The sequence below is a fragment of the Portunus trituberculatus genome, chromosome 16 (assembly GCF_017591435.1).
Source record: "Portunus trituberculatus isolate SZX2019 chromosome 16, ASM1759143v1, whole genome shotgun sequence".
NCBI classification, from domain to species: Eukaryota; Metazoa; Arthropoda; class Malacostraca; order Decapoda; family Portunidae; genus Portunus; species Portunus trituberculatus.
In genome coordinates this window covers 10,741,300-10,766,455 of record NC_059270.1, presented here as the reverse complement: position 1 = coordinate 10,766,455, position 25,156 = coordinate 10,741,300, and the positions used below count along the sequence as shown (strand labels likewise).

Here is a 25,156-nt window from a genome sequence, read left to right as displayed (position 1 = left end):
GACGTGTTCCTGCAGTGAGTGGACTTGGAAGAGGCATGGCGGAGGGATGAGGAAAACCTTCATATGTGTTCATTTGTCTCTGAGACCACTGCCGCTGACACATATCCCGGATATGAAGACCATCTTGCAACTTGAATGTGAAACACACACACACACACACACACACACACACACACACACACACACACACACACACACTCTCTCTCTCTCTCTCTCTCTCTCTCTCTCTCTCTCTCTCTCTCTCTCTCTCTCTCTCTCTCTCTCTCTCTCTCTCTCTCTCTCTCTCTCTCTCTCTCTCTCTCTCTCTCTCTCTCTCTCTCTCTCTCTCTCTCTCTCTCTCTCTCTCTCTCTCTCTCTCTCTCTCTCTCTCTCTCTCTCTCTCTCTCTCTCTCTCTCTCTCTCTCTCTCTCTCTCTCTCTCTCTCTCTCTCTCTCTCTCTCTCTCTCTCTCTCGTGTGAGCCTCAATTAACGACTCATTACCTTTCGTGACACGCATCATACACACACACACACACACACACACACACACACACACACACACACACACACACACACACACACACACACACACACACACACACACACACACACACACACACACACACACACACACACACACACACACACACACACACACACACACACACACACACACACACATAGAGAGAGAGAGAGAGAGAGAGAGAGTGTTATAGGCTTAGGTAGGCGGACAGACATTCTGCGAGAGAGCTAACTTAATCAGGCAGGAACTTGTCTCCGTGGTGCCGACAGACGGCAGCTCCGTCCGCCGATCCAGGCTAAGTTCTCCGCTGAAAGAAAGTAGAAAAGCTTTCGAATTAGGAAGTGGGAGAGAGGGAGGGAAGTTTTTCGAAAAGATTTGATAATCCAATTTCACCACTTTTCCTTTTCTGGCGTGGTGCTCGGGTCGGTGGTGCAAAAACTCCCGATCACTGTTTAAGTGAAGTCTCTTGGATAAACAGTTAATGGCACTGGAGGCGCTTAATTGGAATTTTGAACGCGGAGCGTTCCATTTCCGTTTTCATCTCCCAGCGCAGGTGTTGAAAATTTTTTTTTCATTGTCAACGACAGCCTGCGCGTGCAACCACAGAGGGATTTTCTGCATCTTTAATATTTTGTAAGATATAAATATATTTTCATTTTAAACCTGAGACACCTTACACCGGAAGGAGTTTCAATCTACATGTTTAAGTTTTACTGTATTTTGTTTACTTTTTTTTTGTTTGGCAAGATTATTTGTAGGATTTCAGCTCCATGTTTTTTTTTTTTTTTTTTCAATGAATAATGAAATTTCAGTTAAAAAATGAAAAACAATATATGCTTAAAGAAAGTATGTGTGTGTGTGTGTGTGTGTGTGTGTGTGTGTGTGTGTGTGTGTGTGTGTGTGTGTGTGTGTGTGTGTGTGTGTGTTTGTTTGCGACGCTTTTAAGATTAAGAAAATTGGAAATACTGCAAGAAAAGTTGTTTTCATTCGTCTTGAGTTTTGTTGCCGAGTTGATTTCTTTATTGAGTAGAGTATCATCTTGTGACTGCTCTTTCTTTTAGGCGTGTAGGTGGTGCTAAGGGCGATAAAATCACTTCTTGCAGGTTCACTGTTTATCCGATGTGGAGGATACAAAGTGTGCTCGCGTTTAAGTTTATTGTGGTGATTTATCACAGGATGATTCTTGACCTTAATTTATCTAGGCCGGGGCGAGAAATGTACTCCTGCCACATACAGTATAAGTATATATATATATATATATATATATATATATATATATATATATATATATATATATATATATATATATATATATATATATATATATATATATATATATATATATATATATATATATATATATATATATATATATATATATATATATATATATATATATATATATATATATATATATATATATATATATATATATATATATATATATATATATATATATATATATATATATATATATATATATATATATACTATCGATGTATACAAAGCGCTGAATACTGCCGAAACAGTAAAAAATAAAGAGATCAACAGCTCAGTGCAATCTCTGATGAATGAAGATAAAATCAACCATATTCATGCGTGTTTGGTGAACGGCTGGTGTGTCGCTTTGCATCATGAATAGTGATGTGTGTTGATGAAAGCTGTCCCACGGTTATTTATGAACTTTACAAGTGATAGAAGGTGAAGGGCGTGGATAGGAAGTGATGTAGATTAGGATAAAGGATAGCAGCTGGTGATAGCGGTACACTGTCATATATATGGTAGTGGACGTTCTTTACAAAAATTGTGCAGGTGAGAGACATTTCATGGTGATCGAACCCTGCGTTCCACTGACTGTTAAAGACTTGGCGCATTAATGTCTTGTAAAAAAGAATAATACATAACAAAATAGATAAATAAATTACCTATCTATCAATCCAACAAACAATCAATCAATCAATCAAACACACTATCCTTCATGCTTTCTTGCATTTTCTTGCTTGCTTGCTTTCTTCACATTTAAACTATATACCTTTTAGCCAATATTAATCTATCTATCCATCCCTCTTATGTTTAAATTTCAGCGCTAACACGTTACCCTTCCGTTTTATAGAACCTGATGGTCAGCTGCGACTAAAGGTGACGCAGGAATTATTTACGTACCGCCTGTGTGTATTGGTTCGTGCCACCACCGGAACTTCTGATGCACTCGTGGCTGAAGAAGGGAAAGATGAGCATATGGGTAATAAACGTTGCCCACACAGTGATGACCTAAAAAAATGGTCAGGCTCCGGGCAATACAGTTATCCGTGTTCGTCTTGCTTATAGATAGTGTTTGTCATGCCCTGTGATTGGTTGCTATCTTCCCTCACTCACCATCAGTTTCTTTTGACACTCGCGTTTGGCTCAGGTTTGTATGTTTGTATATTTTTCGTCATAACATTTGTCTAAACTTTTTTTTCCAGTTTGATGGAGGAAGAGAGGGTAAGGTATTGGTGAAGGGGAGGGAGAAGACATGTGTGGTGATGAGTGGGGAAAGAAGGGTTGAAGTGCATGTGTCAAATAGGACAAGATTTTTCGTGCCGTTGAAAGGAAGCCCTCACTCTCTCTCTCTCTCTCTCTCTCTCTCTCTCTCTCTCTCTCTCTCTCTCTCTCTAGTAATGGTCAACAATATCTTATCTAATTATAAATCCTTTTTACTGTCGCTTCCCTTTATTTCCTTTGTCTTTCCCATCTCCCCGTCCCATTTTCTCCTTCCAACTTTTCTTTCCTCCTCTTGTCTTTCTCGCACCCTTCTCCTTCCTTTCTACTCCTCCTCGTGCTTCGTCAGTTCCTGCACGGGAAATTACTAATGTCTATCTAGTCTGCCTGTCATGCGTCCTTATTCATGACACATACATTCTTATTCTCTCTCTCTCTCTCTCTCTCTCTCTCTCTCTCTCTCTCTCTCTCTCTCTCTCTCTCTCTCTCTCTCTCTCTCTCTCTCTCTCTCTCTCTCTCTCAGCTTAATGTGTTCAAAAGACATTTAATAAAAAAAATTCAGACACTTCTAGATTAAGTGGAAATTAATTAATAAATAAAAAAAAACGATAAATGTTAATATCGTTTGTCTTTTTTATTACTTCATGATACATGTCTAATGATCTTAAGGTTCCGTGCTGTATTTAAGTCTCTAAAAATCTTGGTACACCAGACAATTATGTATTATGATATTAGTCGTATAAACTCAAGTAACTATAAAGAAGTACCATGGTAGAATAAGAACAGAAAAATACTGGAAGGAGTAAAAGCATGGTAAATCAATAGATACATCGTAATACAGTGTTTAGAGACGACTACTCTGTACCGCGAGACGATGCTGACCCACTCCTGAATTAAACTAGCCTGCAAACACTGAAAATGTGACAGTTTGGGTCCTCTCCTATTGACATTAATAAAAGTATTACGATTTATTCAGAATAGTAATATATTATACTCAGACAGAACAAGGGCCTGATGTGTTTGAGATGTGGCATTTTGTAATAGTACATTTCGCACTATATAGCGACTGTTTAATACAATAGTAGTGTTATCTATCGATTTTCAGTCTTAAAGTAGGGGAAAATTACAAATATTGATGCATTTCTTTTATAGTCCTCCTTGCTTCTCGAAAAGGTGCACGAACTTAGAAAAGGTTGAAGAACACTAAACTATACCCTGAGAAAAAAAATACAGTAAAAGAGATAAGATAAAAATGACCAACATCTCTATTATTACGGAGGCTAAGAATAATACCAAGACTAATTAAGTAATTCAGAGATAACGAAACGAACGACGATCACGAGAGCTTCCACGATAACAGTGTGTATGATAAGATGTGATTCCAGATTCCTCGATAGCGCTCCGAGTTTCCAAGATAACAATGCCATTCCAGTTTCCTCGATAGCGATGCGAGTTTCCAAAATGAGGGTGCCATCCCACGATAAAAATGACTTTCTAGTTTCCACGATAATAATGCGAGTTTCCACGATCAAGATGCAATTCCAGTTTCCACGGTAACGATGCGGGTTTCCACGATGTCGATGCGGTTCCAGTCCTCACGATGCGATTTCACGACACAATATTGAAGTCCACTTGCCTACACAGGTACTGGGACGAACCCTTTCACCCCGTAAGGGTTCACCCAACACCCTTGGGTGCGAGTAAAGTGACGCTGCCACCTTCCTGCGCCGCAATTGAAGTTCACTTGTCTACACCGGTAATGGGATGAACCCTTTCACCCCGTAAGGGTCCATCCCACACCCTTGGGTGCGAGGAGAGTGGCGCTGCCACCTCACTGCGACGCAATTGAACTTCACTTGCCTACACAGGTACTGAGACGAACCCTTTCACCCCGTAAGGGTTCACCCCAGACCCTTGAGTGCGAGGAGAGTGACGCTGCCACCTTACTGCGCCTCACACGGGTAGCCATGAGCAATGACCCGCCACACCACTCCCCAAACACTGTCAGTGAGTCCTTTTCACCCCGTAAAGGACCACTGGTATTGTCAGTGCCTGGTGCATGGCGCACAGCGTGCCCTCGTTCATGGCGAGTTGTTCAGCACGGTGTCATTATAAGCAGAGGTCCTGTACACACCACTCACCACCAGACTCTATGCAAGGAGCCCTTATCACCCCTTAAAGGCCCCTCACGGCATCATCTGGTGGACGGTAGACACGGCAGACTGCTTAAGGCGACGCCTTGCCTAGTGTGAGGCGCTGCAAGTTGACGACAATCAGTGAGCTTGAAGCCGCAAAGGAAAATGAGTCCACGTTAACAATGGGATTCCACGACAGGTTGCGATTCCAGTGTCCACGGTAAAGATGTGTTTGTCGAGGATAACGATCCGTTTATCGAGGCTAACGGTGCGGCGATGGCGATGGCGAAACGATTCAAAGTATTATTACCTACACAGGTACTGGGACGAAACTTTTCACCCAGAAAGGGTCAACCCCAGTCCCGTGGTTATGAGAGCAGTGACGATGCAACCTTGCAATGCCTCACACGGGTCGCCATGAGCAATGACCCGCCACACACCACTCCCCAAACACTGTCATGAAGTGAGTCCTTTTTACCTAACCTAACCTAACCTAACCTAACCTAACCTAACCTAACCTAACGTAAAGGACCACTGGTACTGTCAGTGCCTGGCTCATGGCGCACAGCGTGCCCTCGTTCATGGCGAGTTGTTCAGCCCGGTGTCATTATAAGCAGGGACCCGTACACACCACTCACCACCAGACTCTATGCAAGGAGCCCTTATCACCCCTTTAGGGCCCCTCACGGCACCATCTGGTGAGTGGTAGACATTGATCTCTTGCTTATGGCGACCCTTGCCTAGTGTGATGCGCTGCAAGTGGACGACTAGTAGTGAAGCTTAAGGCCACCAAGGAAAAGAAGGACCTGCAGCTAGTTCCCTGCCTTGGGCCCCAGGCCGGACCCGACAGCCACCTCCTTCCCCCGTGCAGCGCCCAAGGCCATCACGGCCCTCAACAACTTTAGGCCGAAAGTTCTCAATCGTCGTTTAAATTTTGATTCGAATATAAAATCGTCGATGGTAAATTAAAAATAGCTTTGGTCTGAAAGTGCGCAAGAGTTAGCTGATTAATGAAACAAGGTGAGGCCACTTTGCTCCGGAGTATTTAGTGTACTTTGCATGTTACTGCCGTGAATGTATACGTGTTTATAGATAACTGGATAGAAACAGTAGACAAATGGTAGTTGTGTATATGTATATAAAATGACAACAGAAAGTGTGGTTAGAAAATAAAGGCCCAATTAGATGCCATTCCCTTTGCAGGTTCGAAAGAGCTAGCCAAAAGAAAGAGATAAATATAAACGTCTTGAAACCTGCCTCTTAAATGAGTTGAAGTCATAGGGAGATTAAGATACAGAAGCAGGTAGGAAGTTCCATAGTTTACCAGAGTAAGGTGTGAATGATTGAATAAGGGTGAGAGGGAAAGGAAAAACTAGGCAGCGAGACCACTGGAGAAAGTGAGGCATGCAGTTAACAAGATCAGAAGAGAAGTTGTCATGAAAATAACGGTAGAAGATTGCAAGAAATGCGTGAGAAAGAGGCAAATACGAGATAGATAGATAGATAGATAGAGATAGATAGATAGATAGATAGATAGATAGATAGATAGATAGATAGAGAGAGAGAGAGAGAGAGAGAGAGAGAGAGAGAGAGAGAGTGCGGGAATAGGACAGAAAAAAGGGAAGAGGCAGATGAATGTAGGAAGGCCGGCAGGGAGACAGACGAGCAGACATCGTCATATTTTACAGCGACTCCAGCAGATTTCAATTACTTCATGAGGTTCTTGCTGCCTGCCTCACTCTTCTTGAGGCTGCGAGGGAATAAGGTGCAATGGATGAGGCAAATTCCAAAACGCGGCGGGTGAAGACTTAATGAGTGGCTGCTGCAGGCGCACACTGATAATTGGAAACTTCTTGTACTGCTGTGAAGCTTGATGGCGTGGCTTGTTTTAGAAAAATATATTTGCCATAACTGTTTTTTTAGTGATTAAGTCTTTGATTCTTATTTCATTTTTTTTATAATCATTCTGATAATGGTTAATGCCATACGTACTGAAAATGTGTAAGTTGGTGCAGGTAGGTGTGTGTGTGTGTGTGTGTGTGTGTGTGTGTGTGTGTATATATATATATATATATATATATATATATATATATATATATATATATATATATATATATATATATATATATATATATATATATATATATATATATATATATATATATATATATATCATAATCTTACAGTACCTGCAATAGTTTCGCTTGTAATGAACGTCCTGGACTTATCAACACGGATTCTTAACAGGAAACATCTATCTTTGACCTTACTAAATTTCTCTCTCTCTCTCTCTCTCTCTCTCTCTCTCTCTCTCTCTCTCTCTCTCTCTCTCTCTCTCTCTCTCTCTCTCTCTCTCTCTCTCTCTCTCTCTCTCTCTCTCTCTCTCTCTCTCTCTCTCTCTCTCTCTCTCTCTCTCTCTCTCTCTCTCTCTCTCTCTCTCTCTCTCTCTCTCTCTCTCTCTCTCTCTCTCTCTCTCTCTCTCTCTCTCTCTCTCTCTCTCTCTCTCTCTCTCTCTCTCTCTCTCTCTCTCTCTCTCTCTCTCTCTCTCTCTCTCTCTCTCTCTCTCTCTCTCTCTCTCTCTCTCTCTCTCTCTCTCTCTCTCTCTCTCTCTCTCTCTCTCTCTCTCTCTCTCTCTCTCTCTCTCTCTCTCTCTCTCTCTCTCTCTCTCTCTCTCTCTCTCTCTCTCTCTCTCTCTCTCTCTCTCTCTCTCTCTCTCTCTCTCTCTCTCTCTCTCTCTCTCTCTCTCTCTCTCTCTCTCTCTCTCTCTCTCAGTTGTTTTCTTGATTTTTCGTGTTTGCTCATGGCTTCGCCAATGAAGTGTGTAGAATCTCTTGATCCAAAGCCAAATATTATTTCAATAATTTATTATCAACGGGCGTGATATAAACAAAACTAATCCCAAAATGCTACAGGTTACATGTGGCTCGTGTGACGCTTCATACATCAACATGATTAATGGAAGGAGAGAATGTGAAGGTGAAGGATGATTACGTGAAACCACGTCTGACTACGAGACACTGAATTTAAACAATGATAAAGAAAAATTTTTGAAACAATTGTAAGGCTATCTATGAAATGCTACGATTAATGCAATATAAATTTAGTGAACATCTGTTCTCACTAAATGAGAATGAGCGGTGATGGTCGCCATTCACATCTAGATAGAGTATGATGAGAGAGGGGCGATGAAGGAGGTAGAAAGGGAGGGAGCAATTGTTTGGTTAACGACCCTTCACCATGCCCATCCGCCTCACACGAGACCAGTACAATGCTCCCCATTCCGCTCCAGGGACGCCTCAAGGCAAGTGCACCCGAAGAGGTTCCGCAGATACATACCAACAAAGGAAGCATCGCGTGGGACGCTGTACTTTCCATTTAGTCAAGTATTAGGAAAGAACCATTAGTTTATTTATATATTATATTTTACACTTTTATGACAAAATTCTAATGATGATGATGACAATAATAAGAGTAATGATAGTAATAATGAAAACAATGATAATGATAATAATAATGATAAAAGTAGCAGTAGCAGTATGAACAACAGCAACTGCAGTAGCACCAGCAGCAACAGCAACAAAAATTATTGTAGTAAAAGTTTTGTACGAGTATTTGTATCTGTCAGTGGTACTGATGGGGAGCGCCTTGTAACGGGAGTGGCAGTGTGCAGGGGACGCTATCTGCTAGGGCAAGAGGCGGTGGTGGCAGTGGTGCTGACTGCCATACAACTGCTCGGCTATCTTTCTGTGGCTGGAAAGGCTTTTTAGTTTTGTGGACCATGCATGTTAATGGCGCTGCCATCACTGATGTGTTTTGATTTGAAAATGATCGTGGCTCTTGTCTTTCAGAATTCACTAGTTTGTTGATCACTGTCTTGTTTGATGCCCGGGTTAGTGATGTGTGTGTCAGACTGGGGAGTACGAGTACACAGTTAGAAAATGCTTAACAATTTGATTTTGATAGGTCAAGTGATTCATTTGTGTGTGTGTGTGTGTGTGTGTGTGTGTGTGTGTGTGTGTGTGTGTGTGTGTGTGTGTGTGTGTGTGTGTGTGTGTGTGTGTGTGTGTGTTGTGTGTATGAAAAAAGGCAGATATATTAGTTGGACAGTTCTTGATATTGGTAAAAATGAAAGGGATATCAGTGAAGTGGTGAGGTTGCTCACACCAAAAATTTGTTAGTGTTTAACTTTATATACCCCACTAGTGCGTATTTATTGAAAAAAGTCACCAAAATATTTGACTTCAATTTTAACTCGTATTTTTCCATAAAGTAGTTTCATCACAATGCTGCTGTGCCGTAACGAATACAATGAAGAGTTGGTCACTATATCAGTATTTTCTTCTTCCATCGACTCCATCACCACCAGCTACACTCCTCCTTTCAAACTTTTATCGTTCATAGGTAAGCAAGTCTTCAGAGTCCCTTCATGCACATCACTACACATCACGAACTCCAGCATCTTTTCAGTTAACGAGACTGCACTTTACAGATTCTCAAAAGTAATATCTTGTGACTCTCTTGATATTATCCTGCAGTCACACATGTCCCCTACTTTTTTTCATATATTTCACATTTCATACATTAATAAAGTTTTCTCTCTTGCCGTGGGAGATTTTTTTTGAGTCTCATTTGTCTGTATTTTTTTTTTTTTTCCTTTCTTAAGGCACAGCAAAAGCGAGCTTGCCTTTCTTCTCCAGTCACAATGTTGTTCTAGAAGCAATGATATTAACTGTTCGTAATAATAATGCTGCTGCTGCTGCTACTGATGCTACTGATGCTGCTCCTGCTGCTGCATACTAACACCAATATAACCTCCTCCTCCTCCTCCTCCTTTTCCTTCTCCTCATCATCATCATCACCGCCACTTCCACCACCAACACCACCACCGTCAATATCATCGTCATCCTCTAAGAAACTTGTCATCGGTGGTACTGGAATGCCTCCGCTCCCGATCTTTGCGCGGCAGTTCCCAAGAAGCCTGGAGGGTATTGCTGGGGAGGAAGTGAGTGCCTTGTCAACTTGTCCTCTTATATCCCTTCCGGCCATACAGTTAATTAAGTCTTTCTCGACCCCTCTCGGCAATGCAGTGATTTATACACCAGATTGTCATTACATACTTGTTATTACTGGTTGCTGGTTTCTTTAGCATCTTGTTTTCTAGCTTGACAATATTAATTTCTTACTTACTTAGTGTCACTTTGATGATGAGTTTCGCTTATTCGACCATCTTCATTCTACTTAATTAATTGCCATTGTCGCGTTTCTCACATTCTGTTTTCATATAGGTTTTATATCTTCATTTGCTGTATGTTTCATTATCTACGCTCCGCTCTCTCTCTCTCTCTCTCTCTCTCTCTCTCTCTCTCTCTCTCTCTCTCTCTCTCTCTCTCTCTCTCTCTCTCTCTAGCAAAACACGCAGAAGAAACCAACATTAACACAAACACACACGTGGATGCACCCTGTGATACAAATATGCGAGTGGCACACTACCCAAAATCAGACACGACTAACTTTAACATTTTTTTTCCTGTTAGTAAGGGTCCCATCTCTTTCCTGGAAATGAATCCTAGAATGTTTCCTTCCGCTCATTTTCCAAGATTTCCTCGTATTTTCTGCCCCTCACCTCCACGGAGCAGAGGCAGTCATCTCCTCCAGGAACCAGGTGCTCCACTCTGCTCCAACAAACCATCTTGCCTTTCTCGCTCCTTGACAAACACCTTCACCACTTCCTCCATCCACCACCTCTGTCTCCTGTTTCATTCTATTCCTAAACTTTTCCTCTCTCTCTCTCTCTCTCTCTCTCTCTCTCTCTCTCTCTCTCTCTCTCTCTCTCTCTCTCTCTCTACCTGGTATTTGTTTTGTTTTCACTCTTCTTTTCTCATGCTCATTCTTCGTCTCGTCTTTTTGGAGCATTTCTCTTAAGTTTTCATGCTCTCCTCTTCTTTTCTTCTTCTTTTCTTCTTCTTTTTTTCTTCTTCTTCTTCTTCTTCTTCTTCTTCTTCTTCTTCTTCTTCTTCTTCTTCTTCTTCTTCTTCTTCTTCTTCTTCTTCTTCTTCTTCTTCTTCTTCTTCTTCTTCTTCTTCTTCTTCTTCTTCTTCTTCTTCTTCTTCTTCTTCTTCTTCTTCTTCTTCTTCTTCTTCTTCTTCTTCTTCTTCTTCTTCTTCTTCTTCTTCTTCTTCTTCTTCTTCTTCTTCTTCTTCTTCTTCTTCTTCTTCTTCTTCTTCTTCTTCTTCTTCTTCTTCTTCTTCTTCTTCTTCTTCTTCTTCTTCTTCTTCTTCTTCTTCTTCTTCTTCTTCTTCTTCTTCTTCTTCTTCTTCTTCTTCTTCTTCTTCTTCTTCTTCTTCTTCTTCTTCTTCTTCTTCTTCTTCTTCTTCTTCTTCTTCTTCTTCTTCTTCTTCTTCTTCTTCTTCTTCTTCTTCTTCTTCTTCTTCTTCTTCTTCTTCTTCTTCTTCTTCTTCTTCTTCTTCTTCTTCTTCTTCTTCTTCTTCTTCTTCTTCTTCTTCTTCTTCTTCTTCTTCTTCTTCTTCTTCTTCTTCTTCTTCTTCTTCTTCTTCTTCTTCTTCTTCTTCTTCTTCTTCTTCTTCTTCTTCTTCTTCTTCTTCTTCTTCTTCTTCTTCTTCTTCTTCTTCTTCTTCTTCTTCTTCTTCTTCTTCTTCTTCTTCTTCTTCTTCTTCTTCTTCTTCTTCTTCTTCTTCTTCTTCTTCTTCTTCTTCTTCTTCTTCTTCTTCTTCTTCTTCTTCTTCTTCTTCTTCTTCTTCTTCTTCTTCTTCTTCTTCTTCTTCTTCTTCTTCTTCTTCTTCTTCTTCTTCTTCTTCTTCTTCTTCTTCTTCTTCTTCTTCTTCTTCTTCTTCTTCTTCTTCTTCTTCTTCTTCTTCTTCTTCTTCTTCTTCTTCTTCTTCTTCTTCTTCTTCTTCTTCTTCTTCTTCTTCTTCTTCTTCTTCTTCTTCTTCTTCTTCTTCTTCTTCTTCTTCTTCTTCTTCTTCTTCTTCTTCTTCTTCTTCTTCTTCTTTCTTCTTCTTCTTCTTCTTCTTCTTCTTCTTCTTCTTCTTCTTCTTCTTCTTCTTCTTCTTCTTCTTCTTCTTCTTCTTCTTCTTCTTCTTCTTCTTCTTCTTCTTCTTCTTCTTCTTGTTCTTCTTCTTCTTCTTCTCCTTTACTATCCCGTCTCTTTTACAATTACTTAGAGCAGAATAATCATACGAACGGCCTAGTGAGGACGTCAAAATCTGCTGTCTGTCAGTCTTCCTCTTATATTTCTTTGTATTATTCCTCTCCTCCTTTTGGTGGGGAGGAACCTTCTACTTTACTGCCTTCTCCTTTCATCTGTACTTCGTTAGTAGTTCACAAACAGTCTTGCAAGGACTTAAAGGTCTGTTGCTGTATGGCTATGTAATTCGTTTCCTTCTCCTTCTCCCCTCTCTCTATCTTCCTCTTTCTCCTGCCCCTCCTTTCCCGCTCCCCCTCTCCTGTTCCTCCTCCTTCCGTCCGTCACTAATGCCTGCCGTGCTCTTCATTTTCTCATTCATAGACCCTTTGGTGGATTCTATCTTTCCTTACCCTCCTCCTCACTCCACACGATCCTCTCTTGACCAAATCTATGTCCTCCCACCATCTCGATATCGTCTCCGGCAGGGTCTCTTCCATCTCCTTTTCGCGCCCTTGATAGTCCCTCCTCGCAGGCCAGACCACCAGACGAGCCATTTCCTCTCTTCTCATCGCTCACCCATCTCCTCTGGCCCCTGACACTGATCTTCCATAACTCTTGCTATATTCCTCGCTCTCAAGGCTACCCAAATGCCTCGCCTTCTTCCATTTCTCGTCTCCTCTACTTCCTCCTCCATATCCTTCTTCGTCTTGTTGTTGTTGTTGTTGTTGTTGTTGTTGTTGTTGTTCGTCTTTTTTTTTGCTGTTTTTGATTGCTTCCGTTTGTTGTTATCCTTACCTTACTTCTCTCTCTCTCTTTCTTTCTCTCTCTCTCTCTCTCTCTCTCTCTCTCTCTCTCTCTCTCTCTCTCTCTCTCTCTCTCTCTCTCTGTTCCATCCCCTCATTTTTTCTTTCTTCATTTCTTTTTCTTCTTCTTCTTCTTCTTCTTCTTTTCTTCTTCTTCTTCTTCTTCTTCTTCTTCTTCTTCTTCTTCTTCTTCTTCTTCTTCTTCTTCTTCTTCTTCTTCTTCTTCTTCTTCTTCTTCTTCTTCTTCTTCTTCTTCTTCTTGTTCTTCTTCTTCTTCTTCTTCTTCTTCTTCTTCTTCTTCTTCTTCTTCTTCTTCTTCTTCTTCTTCTTCTTCTTCTTCTTCTTCTTCTTCTTCTTCTTCTTCTTCTTCTTCTTCTTCTTCTTCTTCTTCTTCTTTTTCTTTTTCTTTTTCTTCTTCTTCTTCTTCTTCTTCTTGTTCTTGTTCTTGTTCTTGTTCTTGTTCTTGTTCTTGTTCTTGTTCTTCTTCTTCTTCTTCTTCTTCTTCTTCTTTCACTTTCTATTTAGAGTATAAAGCGATGAGGTGACTACAAAAACCATTGATCCTATACATTGAACCTCTTGGGCATTTGAAGAATCATATTGTCCCATTCTATATACAAGTTTGTATAACCTCTTCTTGTGTCTATTGTCGGTCCATCAACAACCTCATTCTTGTTATTTTTTCTTCACTCATCAACAATCGTCAATTTTCCTTTTCAAAGCGCAATTTCACTTGTTTATACTCATTTGTACTTATTCACTGACAAGGAACTAATTAAATCTGATTTGTAGGAACACCTTATTTGTTGAACACTTTAGCTCCTCTAAATACTTCCGTCACATGACCACGCACTATACGTCTTTCCAAAGATTATTATTTGTGGTGTTATAATCTATCCCAGGAAATTTTTCTGTCCATCATAATACTTGTCTTCATCCTTCCTTTCTAGCATAGACTCTTTCCTCTTCTTCTGTTGGCGTTTCCCATTTTATATAGGGTAGCATCTCTAGACTCTAGCCTCTAAACTACATTAATTCTACGTGTAAGGTGACCAGAGATATGGAGTCTAATTCACGTAAAGCCTTTCCATAGCCTTGAAAGTAGAATCTTAGAATTGTATCTGTGATTCTATTATTTAGGTTGCTGTTTATAAGAACATGTATTCCGTTTGTTCATTATATACAGTTGATACAGTGCTGAGCCGCAGGTTTGGGGAATAATATCACACCTAAATCACTTTCTAAAGTCGATCTATTGATTCTCGTGCTCTTGTAGTTATTTTTCATTAATTTATTTTTATCTACAATGTACTGATTTTGAGCTTCATTTTCCCTTTTCCTTTTTTGTAATCACACATACTTTCGAGGTCCACGTTTTGCCCCCACAAGACTTATCTTCTTCCACCGGTGTCCTCGGTAGATTTGATTCGCTATTATTCATAGCATCCAAATCATTAATGTGGATTATGAAAACTAATGGGCCCTAAATCAGATAACAGGAGGAACCCTTGTTATACCCTTACTTTGTTCTTATCTATTTTCTATTTTCATTCATTTTTATTCTTTGCTCCATACAACTATGCCATTTTTTTTTCTTTTTTTACTATGGTAAGAAATTTTATTATCAATTGAAAGGGCTTAACTTTTCCTTCACAATTTTGATGCATCCATTGCATCGTTATCCGCCACTTAAAAATTTGTTACTGCTTCATTATCAACCGCTGCCTCAAAGACTCTTACAGAACGACTGAACATTTCTCATGCATGATTTACTCACTGTGAAGCCATAATTGCAGTCATTCATTAATTTATTCCGTTTCAATGTTCACCTTTTTTATGTATTATATATGATATTCCAACATTTTGCCTGAGACTAATGTGAGATAAGTAATGCGGTGTTTCCCTGTTGTCTGTGTTTTCTTTTTGTGTGTACGGGCTACAGTAGCACGCCGACTTTTTTTTCTTAGTTTTGTTGTTCCTGTTCTTGTTTTTGTTGTTTATATTCTTCTTGTTCTTCTTGCTCCTTTTTATTTATTTATTTATTTTTTTTTTTTGCTCTTATTTTTTGCTCTTGTTGTTGTTGTTGTTGTTGTTGTTGTTGTTCCTAATTATATTCGTTTTTTCATTAAGTTTATTCTGCACATTTTCTTATCTTTCTAAAACTATTCTTTTTAATCCTTTAACAAACTTGTTGCCTCGTACCCATGTCCTACCTTTCTATTTAAATCACGTGTTTTGTTTTGTACATTAGATAGTCTTGTACTTGTGTTCTCTCCGTGGAATTAACCCTATTTTTTGTCAGAATTTTCATTACTCTCTCATTATAATTTTAGGACAGATATATAATGATTTTCACCTCTAACAGAATAATTACAGTTAATTCAGGTATAATCCCTTGTGTAACTACCTATTGCCGTCATCGTTATCACCACCATAATCATCACGGCACGAAGTAGTAGAATATAGTGAACCACATGTTAATGGTTAAGCGATTCAAGATAATTCCTGCATACATCTACAAGTCCTTAATATGCGGAGGAAACAGGCACGGAATAGACCAGAAATAGATTCCCTGCCTCCTGTGTAAGGGCGTGAAGGCACCATATTATCCTCAGCCATATCTCGTGCTTCCGTGTCACCGCCGCGGGCAGCAATCTCATCTTTCTCTTTGTTCCTGGACATTATAGCCACACGTCCTGTCTTCATCTTGTCTGCCCTCCTTAGCGACCTCGAGTCACTCACCTTTCACCGGTCTAATCCCGTCTCCTTGCTCGCCGGAGTGCTTGGTTACAGACACCTGAGACGTGGCTTCACCTTCACATCCTGCACATATCTGCCACAGGATATATACCTTGTGCCGTCTCTTGTTATTGATTTCGTGGGAAGCAACACCTTTTGTATTGCTTCTGCGTAGTAATATCCTCGTCAATATTGTCTTCATACATTTTAGGGAGTAAATACAAAAAAAAAAAATGTACGATTGTTTGAAGAGGGAAAGGATAAAATCAGATATTTCTTTCTTCCTCCTACTTCTCTCACTTCATGCATAACCCTCGTTTGCCCCGCACACCATTTGCGGCTCACTGAAGTTAACGAGGCCGTTTTAGCTCCCTCACGCACATGATGTTCCTCGAGATGAACTGCTTCGTTACGCCCGTGCCGAGTCACATTCCCCGCTGGCCACCTCAGTAGAAAGACGCGTTGCTTCTTTATCTTTTTCCTTCTCGCCAACTTGTGTTACGCTTCATTTACCTCCCGAGTTCCTTCATCTACTCAGTCACCTTTTTCTCTCGTAACTTTCTGCCATCACCTTGCTGATCTCGTCTTCCTTCTCCTCTGCTTCCTCATCAGTATCCGCCTACGCCATCTCCTCCTCATTCCACTTTCTCTTCGTCCTTTCATCTTCTATTTCTCCCTCATTCTCCTCCTCTTCATCATCCGCTTCCTGTCCCAATTTGCTCATTTTCTTAGCTTGTTTTCTTGTTTTCTTTCTTTCTTTCTTTCTTTCTTTCTTTCTTTCTTTCTCTTTTATCCATCCATTCTTTATCCTCTTTCGTGTTCTTTCTTCTTTTTCCTCTTCTTCCTCTTCTTCTTTTCTTTTCTTCTTTTCTTATATCTTCTTTTCTTCTTTTTTTCTTCTTCTTCTTCTTCTTTTCTTATATTTTTCTTCTTCTTTTCTTATATCTTCTTTTCTTCTCTCTCTCTCTCTCTCTCTCTCTCTCTCTCTCTCTCTCTCTCTCTCTCTCTCTCTCTCTCTCTCTCTCTCTCTCTCTCTCTCTCTCTCTCTCTCTCTCTCTCTCTCTCTCTCTCTCTCTCTCTCTCTCTCTCTCTCTCTCTCTCTCCTAGCTATATACAATTTAGTTCGCTGCGTTTCTTCCTCCATGACGCATATACCCCCTTTATCAGTCTTCCTGTGCCGCCATAACACTACACCTCCACTCTGTCTCCCCTAGTCTTGCCCTTCACCTTCCCATCTAATTCTTCATCAACACCTTCCTGCTCTTTCTCTCTCCCTCTCTCCCTCTTTCCCCATCTCGCCTGCGTCCGTCACCTCCGTCGCCACACCATCGCATCTCGCCTCCTTCAGCTATATCACACATCCTCTAGTACCATCATCCCCTCTCCTTCCCTTCTAGTCCTCCTCTTCTCTCTCGTCCATCACTTCTGCCATCTCTCCGAATCCCGGTGCCTTTCCCGCAATCCCTCCTGTCCCTCACCTCATCCCTGTCAGTCCACCCGTCCACCGCCAATGTCGTGTGCGAGGTCTTGCACCCAAAATCAATGAAGACAGCTAATATCGTTCCCCTGTAGCGGCTGCACGGAGGAGGCTCATCTTGCCTTCCAGTCATCGGTGAGTGTCCCGGCGAGTCTATCTGTCTGTCTGTAGTTCATTTAAGGCAGTGCGAGGGAAAGTTGTATAGAGAGGGAGAGGGAGAGGAGTTCCTTGCCAATGATGTTCCAGATGCTATGTGTTGAAGGAAGCCACTGTCCTCTGCGTCCACTCCCCCCACATTCTCTCTCTCTCTCTCTCTCTCTCTCTCTCTCTCTCTCTCTCTCTCTCTCTCTCTCATCCATTCGCCAACAAACAGACGTAAAATTTAATCACGATGTTGCTTCTTCTTGTTTTTTCTTAGCAAAAGGAAAGGAATCCTGCCAGACTCATATGTGCCTCTGTAGTTCGTTCTCTGAGTCTCGGGATGTCTACCTTTATTTTTTCGTTCCTCTCTCTCTCTCTCTCTCTCTCTCTCTCTCTCTCTCTCTCTCTCTCTCTCTCGACAATATTACCTCCTTTTCTCACTTCACACTCGGCTTCTCCATCTTTTCAGCCCTCACACACACACACACACACACACACACACACACACACACACACACACACACACACACACACACACACACACATTAGATAGCCCGGATTCAATTCTTGGAGCCGGTGGACAAACAGACAGACCAGCATTCTACGCTATTCTGCTTTCTTTCATAACTACCTCTCCTCTTACCTTTCCTCTCCTTCTACTCTTCTGTATCCTCTCCTGTTCTTCCTTCCCTTACTCTTCCTCTTACGCATGAGCTTCTCCTGCTTCCTTGCGCGCTCAACGGAAAGTGACATGGAATTTATAATCATAACTTGGCTGTCTGTCGTGCCCCCAGCGACTCGAGGCACCTTCAGTTCAAGAAGCGTAAGCAAGATTTAGAAACGCTCTCTCTCTCTCTCTCTCTCTCTCTCTCTCTCTCTCTCTCTCTCTCTCTCTCTCTCTCTCTCTCTCTCTCTCTCTCTCTCTCTCTCTCTCTCTCTCTCTCTCTCTCTCTCTCTCTCTCTCTCTCTCTCTCTCTCTCTCTCTCTCTCTCTCTCTCTCTCTCTCTCTCTCTCTCTCTCTCTCTCTCTCTCTCTCTCTCTCTCTCTCTCTCTCTCTCTCTCTCTCTCTCTCTCTCTCTCTCTCTCTCTCTCTCTCTCTCTCTCTCTCTCTCTCTCTCTCTCTCTCTCTCTCTCTCTCTCTCTCTCTCTCTCTCTCTCTCTCTCTCTCTCTCTCTCTCTTTCTCTAGCTGTTTCCGGTTCACGGCTCCCCTGGAACTTTAACCCTTCCGGTTCTCTGTTGAGCCTCCTTCCCCTCATGAGGCGCTGCTCTCTCTCCCCTTTTTCCTTCCTCCTCCTCCTCCTCCTCCTCCTCCTCCTCCTCCACGTTCCCCCGTCTTCTTTTCCTCCTCCTAAACTTCGTCGTCGTCCTCTCTCTCCTCATCCTCCATTTCCTTTTATTTTTCTTCTTTCCTTCTTTCGTCCCTTTATTCCTGCTCCTTGTCTTCTCCTCCTCTTTTTGTTTCAAGAATAAATAATCTTCGTTTTCTCTTTGAACTAGGCTGGATTTTTGTTGGCGCTGCTTTGGTGACATCTCCAGCCTTGTGTTTTTCAGACGCTCTGTTTCTATCTCTTGGTTATTTTCAACCTTATCTTGATTACCATGCATGTAGCTACAATTACGAGTATATCAGACGGTATTCTGAACTACGAATGGATGTTATATCTACATGGCTAGAACAATGTTGAAATTATGTTTGTATATGTGATCTAACTATACACATGTTTGGCTTTGCTTTCCAGAGACATTGTTTGAATTTTTATGGCGGTATGGCACTACTTTTTTATGTCCATACAAAGACTATTTCTAATATTTCAATTCTTTGTCGTGCACGTGTAACTTGAGATCGGCAATGCATTATTCCTATCACATGGTCATTATGTCGCCATAGCTTGAGTGATAGTGGGAAAGAATCTTCGTTTTCACTATTCTGCACTGCTCATTGTAAAAAAAATTCTGCACTGCTCATTGTAAAAAAAAATAATTAGTTTAGTTCATCAAGATTTGCCTCATTATTATCTAAAGATTTGCTGCAGTTGAATTTTCTTTACGTTTCTCTGTATATCAAGTTGTGGAAAAGCGTTCATGCATACAATGCTTTAACAAGCCTTTTATAGTATCCTCTCATCTTTTGTGAAGATTTGTTAATCACCCATTACAATTCCATTCAGTTTCTTGGTGAGGTAAAACATTCATTTGCACCACCGTGTGTCTCTTCAGAGAGTATATATAGTCACACACTCAACTCCCTGGTCGAGCTTTACAACTCCAGCCAGATTATCCGGTGAGATCCTGACAGCACTACTCTTTACAAAATAACTCGATGCCTCATCCCATTTGCATACTCTTGTTCTCTTTCATTTTTGTTATACTTGAGAAACTCGAGAGTGATAGTGTAACAAATAAATGTCTACTAGTGTGGGTACTAGGACCTCAGTTGGCCCTTTCTTTTTCTTTGTTGCTGTTTTGTTGTCCTTGGCCGGTTCTCCTACATAAAAAAAAAAACTGCCACACGAGGAGATTAACCCCAGCGCTCCGCCAGAGTTCCAAGTAGTGTTCGTGGTGACCTGTCAGACGCTTCCGTATATATAAAAGGCTTTATTTCAAGATAAAAGAAGGGTACACGCTGCCGCGAGTAGGCAAGAAGTGAGTGAGGGTCGTGGAGTGTCTAAATAATTGTGCCTCCGTCTGCGTGGCATTCGTTGCCTCATCGACCACAACATTGGATTATTGAATATCAGTGGATTAATTACACGCGCGTGACATCTCGGACATTTCGGAACATACTAATGCCTTACACTGAAAAAATATAGTCGCTAAACTATAATAATATCCAGTCTCCTGTAATTGTTCAAGGTTCGGTAACCATATTACATATATTAGTAATGCACATATGCGTCTCTAATCTGTAAAGAAACTCTTTTCCCTCACTACCTACTCATGATGTATACTGTAGGGACACATTCACGATAAACTGTGATCCCAGGAGGAAAAGTCTCCATCACCGGAGGAGATATTCGTAAATTACTGCCACGGGGTCTTGAAATATTATCACCGAGTTAGTTACACTGAGTCACGAAGTCATTAATTCAGTCGCTTGCTAAAGTTTTCTCTTATAAATTCTAATCAGCTATGTGATTGAGCATCCGCCCCTGATAATGAGCCAATCTGTGTGAGGGAGATTCGGATCCCCCATGAGACGGAGTTCTCGGTGCCATGGATTTCTGCTAAATATATGATTATTTTGGCCAGGGTTAGCTCTTCGGTTTGCCCTGATGACCTATAAAGGGTTGAGAGAGAGAGAGAGAGAGAGAGAGAGAGAGAGAGAGAGAGAGAGAGAGAGAGAGAGATTGAGTGTCATTATTGACTTCGCTTCCAACCAACCATAACATAACAGCTGTTACTGATATAGGTACAGTTTCAATCTTCCTCTGCTGGGATTTATTTTAGTTTCGGTTTCAGTAGTGTGTGTGTGTGTGTGTGTGTGTGTGTGTGTGTGTGTGTGTGTGTGTGTGTGTGTGTGATTATACGTCTGTCTTGGGATGGACGACTGTGGAATTGACGAGGTGCTAGTTTCTCGCTGACAGTGGGATTTCTCTACGGTCTGCTGGTATGCTAGCTGTATTGACCAGTACGAAACCACTTGAAATAGTTAATGACCTCTGTGGAATGATATACTTAACTGATATACTTAAATGATATACTTAAAGTCTACACTGAGAACAGAAGAGTTTTCCATTCAGTGTACCATTCAAAGTCATCTACTTGAGGTGTGTATTTTTCTATAATTTCCTCTTTCGCGTTTGTAACTATTGTTCATCAGCACAATATATGCACCACATTCTTGTTTCAGCTAATTTGGCTGTGATCAAAACAAAAAGGTGAGTCATCAATATGAAAAAAAATTTCTATATTCAGAAACACACTGAGCACATATGCATTGTAACATTCGTACATGTTTGATATATTATGACTGAATATATTATATATATATATATATATATATATATATATATATATATATATATATATATATATATATATATATATATATATATATATATATATATATATCGCCTTAGTATGGCTACTGAAAGTTGCAATGTCCAAGTTTTCTTTCCTCTAAGCCCATTGCAAACAAATGTAAAAATAATTTCTGCAATATCCTCTGAGAGCGCGATATCCAGCCAGGCGTGTCCCCTTCTCTCCCGTCCTCCTGGCGTTATTTTTCTCCATTTATCCTCCCCTTCCTTCTCCGTTCCCCGTCGTATTTACCTGCCACTCCTGCTCCTCCCTCATCCTCTCCCTGTTTGATAATACGCTTGATTCTCTCTTACTTCCTCGCCTCGCTTGGTCATATTTACGTAATGCTTCACTCTCTCCAGCGCTTTCACTCCCTTCTCAGTTTCTTTTTCCTGAATCCCTTGTCACTCTTTCGGTTCCGTCTTTCAGGAAGGCTCCCGCATCCCTTTCTTCAGACACGTATCAGGTGCTTCATTAAGTTCTCCTCTGTTAACGGTGGCAATTTCGCTTGGATGTTTGTTTCACTTGCTTATGTCCCACACCCAACACTGATTGAACCATGGTCATCTTAATGGTTTGTTTTGGGTGTGAAAAAAGGTGGCGTTCGTCATTATTCAAACAAGGTATCGTTTGGTGAAAAGTTCATTAGATTTTGCGAGAAATAAATGTGTTCAGGTTGTTTTTTATTGTACTTTTTATATTTAATCTTAATCTCATTATTTTTCTTTATTTAGTTATTTCTTCTTCTTCTTCTTTGTATATGGGTACTTTTTTAGCATTGTTGGTAGTTATACTGTATTATCGTCTTTAATTAGAACGAAGAATTTGTTCCTTTCATCAGTTCTCTCCACTAATTCCCTAAACAATGCGGCAGTGGTTGTTTGTTTCGCCAAATTCTCCTAATAGTTCCTCGGCTGTGCTCCATTATTGGCCGCATTGTATTTTCATGACAATGGTAACTGTGCTGAACTTCCCAGTCGCGTAATTCCACTCCAATGTGCTTTGGCTGTGCAGCAGTGCTGCATATTCTGTCTGTGTTCATTAAGCGAGAAGAAATCAATACCATCCTTATACAACACCCCGTTTTATGTATGAGTATGAACAACGAGTTTCTATGGAATGCAGTCAAGAATTGTTCTCCAAATTATGTTTTTGGTTTCTCTCGAATTGAATAGAAATTGAGTAAGACAGACGATAAAATGACGGAAAGAATGACACACTCCCAGAATGGTAAATAATACAACCGATAATGAATTTGTCAAGATGCTATTAGGATTGTGATAATGGTGGCGCCGGGCAGTATTACACAGGTATCCTGTGCAAGCAGTCCCATGATATGGTGTATATGATGCAGCCATGGACAAGAGCATGGCGGGACGTTCATCTTATCCCTTAGAAAAATCTGAACATTCTTTTTGTTCTTGAAATGTTGAATAATAAATTCGTTGGTTTTATGCACATGGCCATCAGTTGAGCATTTCGTTAATAAAAAGAGTAATTCAGTTAAGAAGTTAATTTGATATCAAATCAAATAAATGTTTTAGATTTGTGGACGAGAGAAGCGCTTCGTGTATGTAGGTGTTTGTATTATAGCACAGCGTTCACCTAACAGAGGACCACGAACCTTGGCTATTTTTTACTAAATACAAAGTGCTTAATTTCTTTCCATTACTATGCGTGTGTGTGTGTGTGTGTGTGTGTGTGTGTGTGTGTGTGTGTGTGTGTGTGTGTGTGCGTGTGTGTAATAATAATAATAATAATAATAATAATAATAATAATAATAATAATAATAATAATAATAATAATAATAATAATAATGATAATAATAATACGGTTTATTAGACATTGCAGCCCAAAGGCTGAAAATTTACAGAAAAGGGGTGAATGTATTTGTACAAACTGAAAAACAAAACAAAACAAAACAATTAAAGACTTTATATTATACAAGAATAACTTAATATTATACAAGAATAAACGAATGTGTGTGTGTGTGTGTGTGTGTGTGTGTGTGTGTGTGTGTGTGTGTGAATGACGGCCTTGACCGCATTTTAACAAACACACACACACACACACACACACACACACACTGGGATAGTTTTATCTAGAAATCGAACGAAATTGTCACTTTCGTTTTGGTAGGTGAAGTCTTTCTGCAGCACCTCTACTTAGACACTCGCAGTCATCGGCGACCATCTCTTTTTGATTTGAGAAAAGAGAACTCTAGTGGCATTTTAAAAGGAACGTCAAACAGACCAACAGACGCGAGACAAAGAAAGTAATTTCGCAAAGGGTAATTCCACAAAAAGAATGCTAAAGAAAATATCCAATTAACTTCTTTGTGACCTCTTCCTGAAAGTGTTTTACTAATATTGTATCACATTGTGTAAATAAGAATATAATAAATTGAATTGATATCATTCCCTACCACTCTTTAACATATTTACTCTAAGTTTACAAACCTTATGATAACTTATTATTTTCAGTAAATACAAGAGTTTCATGATTACTTTTCTCCATCGTATGAAAAGTAAATGGATGATGTGCGTAAATAATATCATTGACGTTACAGTGTTTAATACATGTAAGCGCCTTAAAAACAAAGCAAATAAATCTACTTCAATCGCTTTTCCATCTTTGAAACAAGCCAAAGCTAACGTTTTGTTGGTGCAGTAACAGATTTCATTACCAGTTGTGAGTGTCCATTCCTCTAACCTTTTTTTCCCTCTCTCTTTTTCAACCATCACACATTGTATTCTCTTCACACTCCCATTTTTTCCTGGTCTTCTCCCCTCTTCCTCTCTTCCTCCCCCACCATCACTCATTCACCAATCCACTCACTCACTCAGTTAAACACTCTCCCCATCTCCTTTCCTCCCTTCCTCGTCCAATCGCTTTCTTCCAACTATCTCTCTCTCTCTCTCTCTCTCTCTCTCTCTCTCTCTCTCTCTCTCTCTCTCTCTCTTAGCCGTTCATTTTCGTTCATTCTCCCTAACCTGCGCTCCTCCTTCTCTCACATCACACTAACCAAATAATTGCAATCCTCGCTCACGGTCGGAAAATTCTTCATATCCGTCCAAAGGATATTATAAACCAATAAACTTTTCCTAATTTTACTTTTATTATTCCTCCCCCTCTTGTGTTTTTCTCTTTACCATTTTTTTCATCTTCACGGCGGAGGGAGTGGAGAGAGGAAAAATGAATCGCAACGACAATGAGTTCGGTCGGAGTTTGAAGCAGTAAACTTCTTTTTACGATTGGAAATTTATTGAATCGCTCGTCGTCGAAGGTATGAAGAGCTTCCACCTGATGAGACAAAGGCAAAACTATCTCCTCTTTTCAGATGGAAGGGGGGAATAAAGAATATGGCTATAAATGGTACACACTATATAGTTCTGCATAAAACTGATGCGTAACAATTTATGCTCATGAAAATTTTACGAGCATACCTACGGCGTGAGTACGTGTGCACGTGAACCAGAGGAAGCAAGAAAGGAGGAGTGTGCTGGTGAACCGGCAAATTATCACCTCAGTAATCATTCTGCAGCAGAGAATACAAGACACTTCAATTTCAATAAGTTTTTTGATTGATTTTTCTTCATTCTTTCTTTTCTTTATTGCCAGACTCTTGTACCTTTACAGATCAAGTATTATTTTTCTCATCTCATACTTCTGAAAAATCTAAAGACATCTGAGGTGCATACATATTTCTTTTT

The 25,156-nt window shown here is 40.4% G+C and overlaps 1 long non-coding RNA gene across 2 annotated transcripts in view; it reads left to right on the top strand.

Annotated features, from left to right (window-relative positions):
* Nucleotides 1-25,156, top strand: part of LOC123504629 — a 173,556-nt gene that overhangs the window by 40,872 nt on the left and 107,528 nt on the right. Inside the window, exon 2 of one of the 2 annotated variants that reach the window (XR_006674896.1) lies at nucleotides 2,616-2,744. The exons of the other annotated variant lie outside the window; for it this stretch is intronic. This is a non-coding gene — a long non-coding RNA (uncharacterized LOC123504629). The remainder of the gene's footprint in view (nucleotides 1-2,615; nucleotides 2,745-25,156) is intronic. 2 annotated transcript variants of the gene reach the window in all.